A 12,995-nucleotide genomic window follows, 5' to 3' on the forward strand; every position below is an offset into this window, starting at 1 on the left:
TGACAATTTGGATGAATATAGACTTCCATAAAAATTTGTACCAGGTCAGATTCCTACATATAAACTTTTTTGAAGATTTTTTTTTATTTGAAAGTCAAAGTTACATAGAAAGAGGAGAGGCAGAGAGAGAGAGAAAGAGGTCTTATATCCGCTGATTCACTCCCTGATTGGCCGCAACAGTAGGAGCTGCACTGATCAGAAGCCAGGAGCCAGGAGCTTCTTCCAGGTCTCCCACGTGGGTGTAGGGGCCCAAGGACTTGGACCATCTTCTACTGCTTTCCCAGGCCATAGCAGAAAGCTGGGTTGGAAGTAGAGCAGCCAGGACTCGAACTGGCACCCATATGGGATGCCGGCACTGCAGGCAGTAGCTTTACTCACTATGCCACAGTGCCAGCCCCACATGTAAACTTTCTGGATCGAAGACTATGACCACCTTTTAGGCTTGCTCCATAATTGTACTGATTTTCCACCAGCAAAGTACATTCCTGACTGTGTCCTTAAGCTCTTGCCAATGTTAAGTTATTTGCATTTGTTCTAATTATGCCAATTTGATAGGAAAAAGATGTTCTCAAGATTGTAGAAATTTCTATTTCTTTGAAGACTAGTGAGGTTGAGCGTCCTCTCTCCACTACCTTTCCTGGCTATTTGTATTTATTCTTTTGCAGATTGCTTTTTCCTGTCATTTTGCCATTAAAAAATTGATGTGTGTGCATTTCAATAACAGTTCACAGTAGGGCTCAGCCCTGGCAAAGTGTCAGCTAGACACACTTCAGGCTGGAACATTTGGGGAGCCTGGGTTCCATGGGGGAGGAGAAGGCTCGTAGGTCTCTAGCAGATCTGCCAGGCGGAGAGTAATTTGGAAGCTTATTGTTCAGACACCAAAGAGGACAGGTGCATTCAGCCCCACGCTGGGGAGAAAACAATGCTTCCCAGACCCAAGGCCATTTGAGAACAAGGGGTCCTGCTCTAATTGAATCTGCCTTCTACCTCCTTTGTGCCCAAGGAGTCTCTTTACAATTATGATCCCCGGACTTCAGAAGTGAGAGGGGGCTGTGTAATAGGAGAGAATGCGTAGCTTGGCTTGAAGCTTGGGATCTGAATTACCAGCACCCCAAACTGAATTCGTGCTTTTCCGTCTTGTTCTCCCTGCCCTCGTGGCTTCTTTAACGGGTGTCTGTTGCCCTCCCGCCTTGCACCAGACACTGTACTGGTTGCCAGGAGTCTCCCGCCCTAACCAGCAGCGTTTTTACTTCTCAGCCATGGGCAGTTCCATCTTCCCAGTTGTTCAGGCTGAAATGCTTGGTGTTACCCACGGCTGCTTTTTCTGCAGAACGGTACAACAAATGCTTCTTCCAGCTCTGCTTTCAAGATCCAGCCTGAAGCTGGGAAGTATCTTAAATGTCCACCAACATGTAACTCTATAAACAAACTGTGGTACCCTCACACAACACACTACCACTCAATAATAAAAAGGAAAAAGTGTTGGTACGTGTAGCATCACTAGTGACTCTCAGAGTAATTACACTGAGTGATAGAAGGCAGATATGAAAGAGTACTGTGTGGTGACATTTCTAGAATTTTCTAGAAAATTTATACTAATTTATCAGAACAGAAAGCACACTGATGGAGGTAGAAGGATTACCAAGAGGCACAGGAGATTATCTGTGGGGTGGGAATATCATTATCTTGATTGTGGTGATGGCTTTATAGGTGTATGTGTATCAAAGTTTATCAAGCTGTATTTTCAGTATATACTGCTTATTTTGTGCCACTTTCACCTCAATAAAGCCATCAGAAATACATCCAGGGGCCGGCATTGTGGCACAGTGGGTAAAGCTACCACCTGCACAGCCAGCATCCCATATGGGCAGCGGTTCATGTCCCAGCTGCTCCATTTCCAATCCAACTCCCTGGAACGCCCTGAAAAAGCATCAGAAGATGGCCCAAGTGCTTGGGCCCCTGCTGCCCATGTGGGAGACCCAAATGAAGCTCCTTTTTCCTGGCCCAGCTCTGGCCATTGAGCCATTTGGGTAGTGGACCAGTGGATCAAGATTCATTCTCCCTCCCTTCCTCTCTCTCTCCCTCCCTCCCCCCCATTTTCTCTCCCTTCCTCCCCTCTCTCTCTCTCCGCTTCTCTCCCTCCCCGCCCCAGTCTCTCTGTGTATTTGTGTCATCTTTTCTCTGTAAGTCTGACCCCTGACTTTCAAATACAGAAATAAATATATCTTAAAAAAATCCAGAGTCTGATCACTGATCATCATCCCTACTGCTACTACTTTAACTAAGCCACCGTCCCCCCTCACCCTGCTTATTGAAAAATCCCTGTAACTGTGTCCTTCCGTACCTGCGCCGCCTCCCTACACCCTCTTGTTAACAGAGTCCAGAGGGATGCTTTTAGAAGGAAAGTCAGATCGTGCCACTCCTCTGATCCTAACTATCCAATGGCTTCTCATTTCTTCCCTTCTCACAGAGAGCACTTGCCTCTGACACGCTGTGTACTTTATGGGTTTATTGCCTACCCTTCCACCATGCGGCACTCCTGTATCCCCAATGCCTAGGACGCTGTGTGTCACACAGAGTTGACTGAGAGTTCTTCGTGGGATGAATCAATGGATATCATAGTAAATGCAAATGTCCCCAGGCTAATGAAGGAGCTGTATGTAAATATAAGACAGTAATTGCTATGATAAAGGGACTCCCAACTGAGGCACCCAAACCACCTTGGGGTGAAGTCAAGTGTGGCTACCTTGAGAAAATGTCATCTAAACTGAGATATGAAAGACACATGGGCCGCCATGGGAAGGGAGACATGTTTCTTACTTTCATGGAATTCTGTTAGGTGAGCAAATACTTGGATGCACATTCTACCATGTGCCAAGAGCTTTATGGGGGCAGGAAGGAGGCTCAGGAGTAGGGAGGAGGGGACCCAACCCAGCTTAGGGGAGGGTCTGGCAACACTGGCAGAGTTTCTTATAATGAAGCAAGTCCTGGTTGAGATGCACCCAAATCCTTCTACCCATTCTCAAGAAATCCACCTTCGGGAGACTGTCGCCTGGATACAGCCTTAAGAACCAAGGAATTAAGCCAAGATTTGGGAGATATTAAACCATCCCACTTCCCTATGGTGCTTGCTTTCTATGTAAATTCTGCTGTACCAGCATCCCTCTAGTCTAGCTGTTCTCCACCCTCTCTGTGCATCAGAATTAAGGGAACAAAAAAAAAAAAAAGAAAAGGAAGTGTCCGGGTTCCATCCCGGAATGATAGAACCTGAATCTCTGAAGGGGTAACCCAAACATGCGTATGTTTGAAGAACTCACTATGCAGTGAGTTTAAAAAGCTGACTGTATATCTGAGAACCAGGGTTTGAATATCAGGGTCCACTCAGTTATTCCTGCATTTCACTCCTGCCCAGGGCCTTGTCACTTTCCCTCTGCTGGAATGTTCTTATATGTTTTTGTTTCTTTGTATGCCAATCTTCTCCACAGTCTTTAAGTCTCCCGGACCATCTCCTCTTCCCATCTGGTCTGGTTCCCGTCCACGTCCACCTCCTCCACTCCGTTTCCTTCCTATCACATCCTGGTTTATGTCCTTCACGACACTTAATTTGACATGATCTCTAATGCTAAAGAAATGAGTCATTTCAGAAAAGAGTGAAACGATCTTATATAGAGGAAGCACTCATACAAGGTAAAGATTAGGGCACTGTTTCAATGCTTATGAACAGATCAGTGAACAATTATGATTGAGAGAATATATTCAAGGACTTTAAAGGTTTGTGGAAAATGGAATTAAGATATGTTTATTTTAGTGCAATTTTTTTTTTTTTGAAACCCATGCTTAGTTTTTCGTAACGCACATTTTTTTTTTTTTGACAGGCAGAGTGGACAGTGAGAGAGAGAGAGACAGAGAGAAAGGTCTTCCTTTTCCTTTGGTTCACCCCCCAATGGCCGCTGCAGCCAGCGCACCGCGCTGATCCGAAGCCAGGAACCAGGTGTCTCCTCCTCGTCTCCCTTGTGGGTGCAGGGTCCAAGGACTTGGGCCATCCTCCATTGCCCTACTGGGCCACAGCAGAGAGCTGGACTGGAAGAGGGGCAACCGGGACAGAACCCGGTGCCCCAACCGGGACTAGAACTTGGGGTGCCGGTGCCACAAGGCGGAGGATTAGCCTATTGAGCCGCTGTGCTGGCCTTAATGCACATTTTTTTTCTAAGTTTTCTGAAGACCCCGATACAGGCCTGTGATGAAAAGGGTTAGTTCTATGACAGCACAGAAAGTGTTGTGAGACAGGGAGGCACTGCTTTATTTATTTATTTTTCTTTAGTTCCTTGAAGGCAGAGTCTGTGTCTTATTTATTTTTATATATCCAGAGCTTAATACATGCCTGGCACAAAAGATGATCTGGTTTAAAAACTATTTGGTTGCGAATAACAGAATCCCACTAAAGCTAGACAAACAGAAAATGTGTTTATTGGATGAATAGGAAGGTCTCAGAGAACCCAAGTGTAGGAAGAGGGATTAAGCTCATAAGGAACTTGAGTCAAAAAAAATAAAATCCAGCAGTTTCTCTGTTTTTCCAAGGCTGTATGATCATTATTTCTTTCTCTTTTCAAACTGGTTTTCTCCACTCCATGGGCATGGATTTTCCCAGCCCAGGCTTGACCATACTTCCTCTTCTTAAATTTTTAAAAAATTATTAATATAAAGAGAGCAGATTTCATGTATTTCGTAGATACAATTCTAAGAACATAACTATACATTCCGCCTCCTTCCTTCCTTTATTTTCTTTTAATTTTTGTGATAAGATACTTTCGATTTATTTTACAGTCAGACTTAATGCTCAACTAAACATAGTGCTCAACAAGTAAAAAGTAGAAAGACCGCTGTTCCACGGGACTAAAGACAAGGGCTATAAACCAAACAGCCGATAGACATTAGTGTCTGGTTTCTGAATTCCCAGGGAAGAGTGAAATTTGATTGACTTTAGCTCCTATCAAGCATTTGCTCTTGGGTCAATAAATCAGAGAGCCAGGAAGGAGGGAGAATGTGATGATGTGAGTTACTATTAATTAGCAGAGATTGCGGAGGGGGGTGGTTATCCTTGAAAACATGGAGACCTTTGTTCATATTCTCCCCTGAAAGTAGAGCTCGGGAGGAAGGTTTGCATTCAAGTACTTCAGTTGGGAAAAGATGCCAGGAAAAACAAGAGGGGACTTGGAAGAATGAGCTAGGGAAGGAGGGAAGCCCATACAGAGTGTTATTCAACTAGTTGCTGATGTGGCCACTGGAGCTCGTGCTCAATAGAGACCCTCTGAGAACTGTTTGGAATGTACCCCGGAAACAGCCACCTGGGAACAGGAGGGGGAAGAATTTCCACATCACCTGTTTACTGCTGGTCAGGGGTTTCCCCAAGGGGTGTTAGCTCCATCACATGTCCAGTTTTGCACATGCATCACCATAGTTTTTGGATCAAACTCTGGGGCAGAAAGCAAGAGGCACAAGATGTGGTTGAAGCAAGGTGCTGTCAGAATACACCTGTGGGCAGGTGGTTTGCTGTAGCAATGGCTGGAGTCAGGTGGACCAAGAGGATGTGTGATGGAACAACAACAACAAAAAAAGATAGCTAATGTGGGAAACAAATTATCTCATGTGGGAGGTACAGATAGGTTTTTTAGGGATAGATCATGAGGGTAGGCAGAAATAAATCATATCCCTAGTATCTATCTGCTCAAAGAGTGTTTCCTGAATGAATAAGTGCATGAAAATGATGGGCCATTTCTTGGAGGAACCAAGACGTCCTGCAGTGTGTACAGACTGAGTGTGTGTGTGTGCATGTGTGTGTGTGTGTGTGAACTGGTGATCTGTTCACTGAGGATTATCAATTCATTAAGTGAAATTGTCGTGGGGAAGGTGGATGATATTTGCCCCATTTGGGCAAGAACAGACTTGGTGATGCTGAGAACTTTCAGTATCATGGAAAAGTTGAATTTTTCTGTCTGCTTTACCCTTCTGCAAGTTACATGGCTGCACTTGGACCTGACGCATTTGTGAGGTACCGACTTCACCTCTGTGTTCGTACTCTCTCCTCTGTGTATAATTCAGCACAGTGAATACCGGGGATGTTAAAATCGAACACAGTTTTCTAATTTTGTTTCATTATGAGTATGAATGCAGCCCTCAGGGTCCGTTCCTACAGCCTTAACTGCACTCAGTCTTCCAAGCTATGAAGAGGCGAGATAAAAATCTGAATGGAGACTTTCGTTGGTGGAGGGCTGGGCTGACTCAGCCCCGATAAACCTGCAGTCAAGAAATCAATAGAACCTTTTCAGAGTTGCCATTATCCAACAAGGAAAAAAATTCAAAAATAAATTGTGGCATGGCATAAAATCAGATTAAGCAGATAACAGGTTTTGCTGACTCCGGGGCCGTGTTAGGGGTGGCACAGGAGGGAGAGAATTAGCACTTTGATGAGCTCAGTTTTCCCCCTTCCTGTGCCCTGCAAGTTTGCTCTCTGGCTGAAGAAGAGAGGCAGGGCCAGGGTGAAAGAGGACATTTTCTAGTTTCTGGAGAATTTCAGCCCATCGCTGACCCTGCCCTTGAACTCTAGGTCAGCTCACCATTGTGTGGCAGTGGACTTGAAGAATAGTTGACTCTTCTGGCTTCGAAGACATGTGTTTTAAGTAGGCTTCACCACGCTGTGTATTTTTGGGAAAATTATTTCACTCGCCTATGAGCCTCAGGTTCCTTATCCTGAGTTGGGCTGCCCATTGATTGAGGCTGGAGGGGGGCTTCATTCCATAAAAAAAATCATTAGGATGTCAGAAGGGGGAATGGGTATTGGGCACGAACAAACCACAGTGTACACCACACACAAATCGAATTCGATCTTCCTGTCTTGTCTGCAGAACTTCTACAACCCTTAAAAATGCTCCCACTGTAGTGGAGTATGATTAATGTTGACAGAAGTATACCCAGAGTACACCTGTAGGGTGCGAATGACCAGGTGCTGCTGATTGGCAGGTGGCCTGGTAGGTTCCAGAGAGCAGTGAAAGGAGCACTGGCTTGCTTCTCTGCTCCCTTTTTAGCCCCAAAATTAATGTTGCACCTGCCGGTCTCAGGTGAGACTTCTTTGGACTTCACCCCTTGCCTGTCTGTTTTCCCAGATTCACCTGATTGTCCTTGCATAATCATGGCCCCTCCCTTCTGATTAGTTCAGTCTCATTACTAATGACCCTTTAATTGGTGTCCAAGATGTGGCTGCTCCTCAAATCAATACGAGATGCCTCCTAAGGGCTGAGGATCTATTCTAAGATTCGCTTCTCTTTGTCACCAGTCGTAGCTGGTGACATAGTAGGCGCATGTGGCTGGCTTTCAGGTAGGATCAGCCATTGCTCAGCTCAAGGGGGAACCATTCACATCATCATTCCTGTGGGTGGGCACTTGGAAATTGCACAGTGTGCAACTCCACAGACCACGTCCAGTGGTTCTGCTTTCATTGGTTTTTGTCCATCACTGAAAGCTGCTTTCGGCATTGTTTACTGGACATTGCCAAGTATGTTGGTCCCAAGGTCAAGTCTTGGCCAGTTATGATGTTTTATAGTGCAAGAATCCTCCACCTGCTGTGGTGGCTTCATAAAGTGTTCAACTTAGGGCCAGCACTGTGGCATAGTGGCTTAAGCTGCTGCCTGTGACACTAACATCCTATATGCGTGCTGGTTCGAGTCCTGGCTGCTCCACTTCTGATCCAGTTCCCTGCTAATGTGCCTGGGGAAGCAGTGGAAGATGGGCCAAGTGCTTGGGCCCCTGCACCCACCCACATGGGATATTCTGATGAAGCTCCTGGCTTAAGCCTGGTGCAACCCTGGCTGTTGTAGCAGCCATTTGGCGAGTGAACCAACAGATGAAAGATATTCTCTCTCTCTCTCTCTCTCTCTCTCTCTCTCTCTCTGTAACTCTGCCTTTCAAATACATAAAGTAAATTTTTTTTAAGTGTTCTACTGGCCCAGGATGAACTACATTCTCCAGGATCATCTTCTCTGTATGTTTCCGGAACCATGCGAGTGAGGTCTCTGTGAGATTTGAAGGTAGAAGTGCAGCAGCCAACATATTGCTTTTCATTTTGTGGGCCAGGGGAGGCACTTTTGTAGCTCAGACGTCCTTGCACTATTTCAGGCTTTTCACTGGAATGGGGCCACCTTCCCGTGGATCTGCCTTCAGCTTCTTTGACTCCTGGGCCAGGTCAGAGGCTGTGAAAGGTGGTCTGGTTGCAGTCTGTGTCCCAGTGGATTCCGGTTTGTGCTCACGGATTCCAGCCGGTCCTTGCTTCCCCAGCACCCATCTCGGCCATTCTTACCCTGCACACTGCGAACCCCAGGATTAGATGCAAAGGCACTGGCCTTGCAGAGACGATTTATTTCACTGTGCTCTCAATTGAGTGAGGTCACGTGCCAAAGTCACATCCTTTCGTACAAGGGTATTCCAAAAAGCTTGTGGAAAAAAAATCTGATTCAAAACAAGTTTATTCTGGTGCAAGAATTTCTGAAATTTATGCAATAGTTTTTCCATATGATACATTGTCCATGAAGTTGTTGAAGTCCCCTTGTTATATCCACGTACCTCTTAGTGAGTCTGCTTCTTTGACCGAATCCTGACTCACACCTACCATGGGAGTTCACTTCCTGAAACTACCAGGCTTGAAGGGTTAATTTGGATTCTGCCAGAACAGAACCCGATAGAAACGCTTGAGGGGTGGCTTTCCACGTAGCCCTTACTGAAGGCTGTAAAAGACCCCACCCACAGGCTAAAATCTGTGAGCTGATCTCAGGAAGCAAAGGCTCCCGGGAGATGAAATCAGGGAATGGTGAAGAGTCCATAAAGAATTCTTTTTTATTTTTAATTTTTAAAATTTTTAAAATTTTTTTATTTTTTTAAGGAATTCTTTCTTTGCACATTGCTGCTGTCAGCAGTGGGGCTCAGCCTGACCAGGGCATCTGAGAAGCGTGCAGAGGGCCTCCCAGGGTGGCTGTCGGGGCCTGGAAGGCAAGCAGAGGTTCTCTTTGCATTGGCTGTGGCCCCCTCACCACAGTCACGCTGGGGGTGTTAACTTGCTGAAACTTACGGAGATCACCTGCCTGAGGCTGCGTGGATTCTGGAGGTTCTAGAAGACCATCACTGGTGCAGAGCAGCAGACAGCTGGGTCCCGGGCGGTGCCTCAGTTGGACAGGGTCAGTCCCGGGCTGCGGACACTCGGGCACCGGAAGCACCACTTGCCCCTGGCAGAGTTGCTGCTTGCAAGTGCTTGTCTCGAGTTACTAGGTCAGGAGGAAGCAATGAAAATGGCATTAACGGTATGTTCGATAGCCGAAATAATGAAACATTCTGAGACGTTGGAAAGCTCAAGACCAGGTATGATAGCACGCACACGCTCATATTTAGTCATTTCCCAATCCTCCTCCCGCCCCCCACCTCCTCTCCTGGATTCGTTTCTTCCATTGCTCAGAAAAGGTTCTGCAGCCCCATGCTCTCATGGGGTGGGTGCTTCTAACGCTTTCCAAGTAGCCCTTAACGAAGACCCCACCCACAGGCTAAAATGAAAATAGTACTTCATTTTTTAAAAAATGGTATGCATACCTAAAAACAGCAAACTGGGCATCTTGGGAGCAAAGCTGTCTTTAGCAAGCAGTTATTGTATAAGGGGGTCTTCAAAAGGTCGATAGAAATGCGTGTCTTGAAAAAGCTATGCATGGATTTCAGATTTTTTTTTTGCAACAAAACAAACTTTATTTTTTCCATGAACTTTTTGAAGTACCCTCATCTGTTCATTCACGGGGAAGCATCAGAGGCCTGGGGGCTTGGGCCATGACAATTTTGTTCCTGCATTTGGTTATCAAAAGCTCCACTGCATTTTATCATTCCATTTTCTCCTCTCTGTGGACTTCAGGATTTGTTTCCTGCTCTGGGATCAGTGACAAATCAAATGATCTGTCTGCTCTTGGCTCAGGACTCCGATGGCCTGCTGCACTGGGATCGTGCTGCCTGCTAGGCATGCAAGTAACAGGAGAGATGGTGAGAGGTACAACCTCTGAGGTGCACGGAGTCTCCATTTTCCAAATGCACAGTTATTTGAATATTCAAATGAATACAGTGGTCATCAGCTGACACTCAGAACTTCTGTCATACATAAGAGCAGCTGTGATAACTCCCCACGTGACTGATGAGATTAGCTGAGACCCTGAGAGAGAAAAAAAAATTGACTTCAACCAAATCCTAACAAAGCATTCATGGCCAGGCACATAGTAGGTGCTCAATAATCATTTGGGTATTGTGAGACACGCCTGAATATTGTTGAAAGCACAGGGTCTAAGGTTGTACGGACAGCTGTCCCACCTTAAGTGCCTGCCTTTCAGTAGCTGAGTGTTTCTGGCCAGGGGACTTAACCTCTCTAAACCTCAGTGTTACCAACTATAAAATGGGAATTGGGAATAACAGCACTTGTGTGCAGGTTGTTAAGCGGTTTCAAGAGATTGTGATCTGTGTGTTGTGTTTGACAGACAGTAGAAGGCACTAATGGATGAAGGTGGTGCTGGTGGTAGAGACAGAGAATTAGCCAGACAGGCACCTGGCACCTGGCACCTCAGGTCCTTCCTCAGCCACCTGACCTCTGAGAGTTTAGCAATCTCTCCATCCACCAGCAGGTGCACAGAGGCAGTGGAATCCCAATGCTGTTTTCCTGGCTTGCTGATAATTGTTTCCTATTCAAGCCTGTGTTCTATTGATTCGCCATTGATCTGTGAATGGGGCCGGGAAAATTCTTGGGTCACGAAGACAAAGACCCCATTTTCCAGCTCAGAGGTCCTTGGTGGATGTCAGGGCCATCACCTGCCGCCTTGAATGACTGTCCTCTGCCTGGCTCGGGAACAGATTCTTCATCAGAACCAGCCGTTCCCAACGGCCCCCTCTCTCTTGTGTCCCTTTATTGCTTCCATCAACCCTTCCCCCACTGGCTCCATTTGACCTTTACTAAGCGTCGCTTTTGTGCAGAGCTGCTGTGAGTTATTGCCGCGTGAGAAGCTCCCCAGGGCAGGCCCCCTGCCCCAGCCCCTGGCCTCACCGCAGCTTGTAAGGAAAAATTACATTTTGATCTACATTCCCCGTTTCCATTTGCTGTCACCTGGCAAAAGAAAGAAAAGAATGTTTCCTGGTTCCCCCCTCTCTCCGCTTGCTGGGCTGTGCCTGTGGGCTCTCTCCCCCCTGCCCCTCTGTCTTTCTCTATTCTTTCTCCGTGGTCATTTGTGAAGAGAAAATGACCTGGTGGGGAGTTTTACCCAGGTCACCCACCTCTGGACACGTGGGTCATCGAAGCCCCGGAGCGCAGGGCAGGACCGCACTCAGGAGTCATCAGTGGTCCTTGAGAAGGAGAAAAGAAAAAGCCAGGCTTTTCATGACTGCCCTAGACCAAGCAAGCCTTGTTCTTAACACATCCATGCCCCACTTTCTCCTGCCCTTTTTTCATTGAGATAAAATTCACACAACACAAAATTCACCCCTTTAACCATTTTAAATGCAATTTGATGGTTTTGAGAATATTCACAATGTCATGCAACCATCACCACTATCCAATTCCAGAACATTCTTATTACCCTACGAGGAGACCCTAAGTAGTCACCCCCACTCTCCCCGCCACAGCCTCTGGGAGTCACTATTCCACTTTCTGTCTCTATGATTTGCATATTCTGGGTATTTCATATAAATGGAATCATACAATCTTGTGACTGATTTTTCTTCACTTAGCAAAATGTTTTCCATTTCATCCACATTGTATCTTGTGTTAGCACACCATTATATGGAAGTTCAGTATTCCACATTCCTCCATGGAGGATATGTTCCAGGATCCCCAGTGGGTTCCTAAAACCACGAGTGGCACTGAATTCTATAGAGATGACGTTTTCTCCTATATGAAGGTTGGTTTAGAAATCAATCACAATAAGAGATTTACAGCAATAGCTAAGAATGGAATAGAACAATTATAGTCATTTAATATGCTATAATAAAAATTACTGAAAATTGGGGATTTATTTCTGGAATTTTCCAAGTAATATTTTTGGGCTGTTGTTAATTTGTAGAAAGTGATATTATAAAGGGGGGAGACTGCAGTACCAAGGGTTTTTTTTTTTTTAATCTATTCATCCATTGATGAATATTTGGGTTATTTCTATTTTTTGGCCAGATTATGCTGCTGTGAATGTTTCTATACAAACTTTTACTTGAATGTATTTCCGATTCTCTTGGGTATATAGGAAGGAATGGAATTGCTGTGTCATGTGGTGGTTCCATGTTTAACTTCTTGAGGAACTGCTGCATTGTTTTTCGCAGTGGTAATCTCATTTTATATTACCACCAGCAGCATACAAGGATTCCAGTTTTTCCACATCCTCACACATACTTGGTAATTTCCATTTTTTTCTAATTATAACTATCCAAGTGGATATAAATTGGTATCTCTTATGGTTTTGATTTGCATTTCCTTTATGCTAATGATGTTGAGCATCTCTTCATGTGCTTACTGGCTGGAGAAATGTCTATTCAATTCCTTTTCACATGTTAAAATTGAGTTATTTGTTTTTGTTGAATTGTATGGTTCTTTATATAGTCTAAATTCTAGACTTTATTGGATGTATGATTTGCAAATGTATTACTCAATTCTATGAGTGGTCTTTTCACTTTCAAGATAGTGTCCTTTGATGCACAAAGTCTTTAATTTTAATGAAGCCTAATTTATCCATTTTTCTCTTGATATGTGTGAATTAGTTTTCTTATTTAAGCTCTTGTTTGCCTAATCCAAAGTTATAAACATTTACATGTAAGGTTTCCTTCTAGGAGTTTTATAGTTTATCTTACATTTAAGACTTCGATCCACTTTGAGTTAATTTGGTTCAGGTATTAGGTATGGTTTCAACTTCATTCTTTGGCATGTGGCTGTCCATTTATATTAGCATCAT

The sequence above is a fragment of the Lepus europaeus genome, chromosome 23 (assembly GCF_033115175.1).
Source record: "Lepus europaeus isolate LE1 chromosome 23, mLepTim1.pri, whole genome shotgun sequence".
NCBI classification, from domain to species: Eukaryota; Metazoa; Chordata; class Mammalia; order Lagomorpha; family Leporidae; genus Lepus; species Lepus europaeus.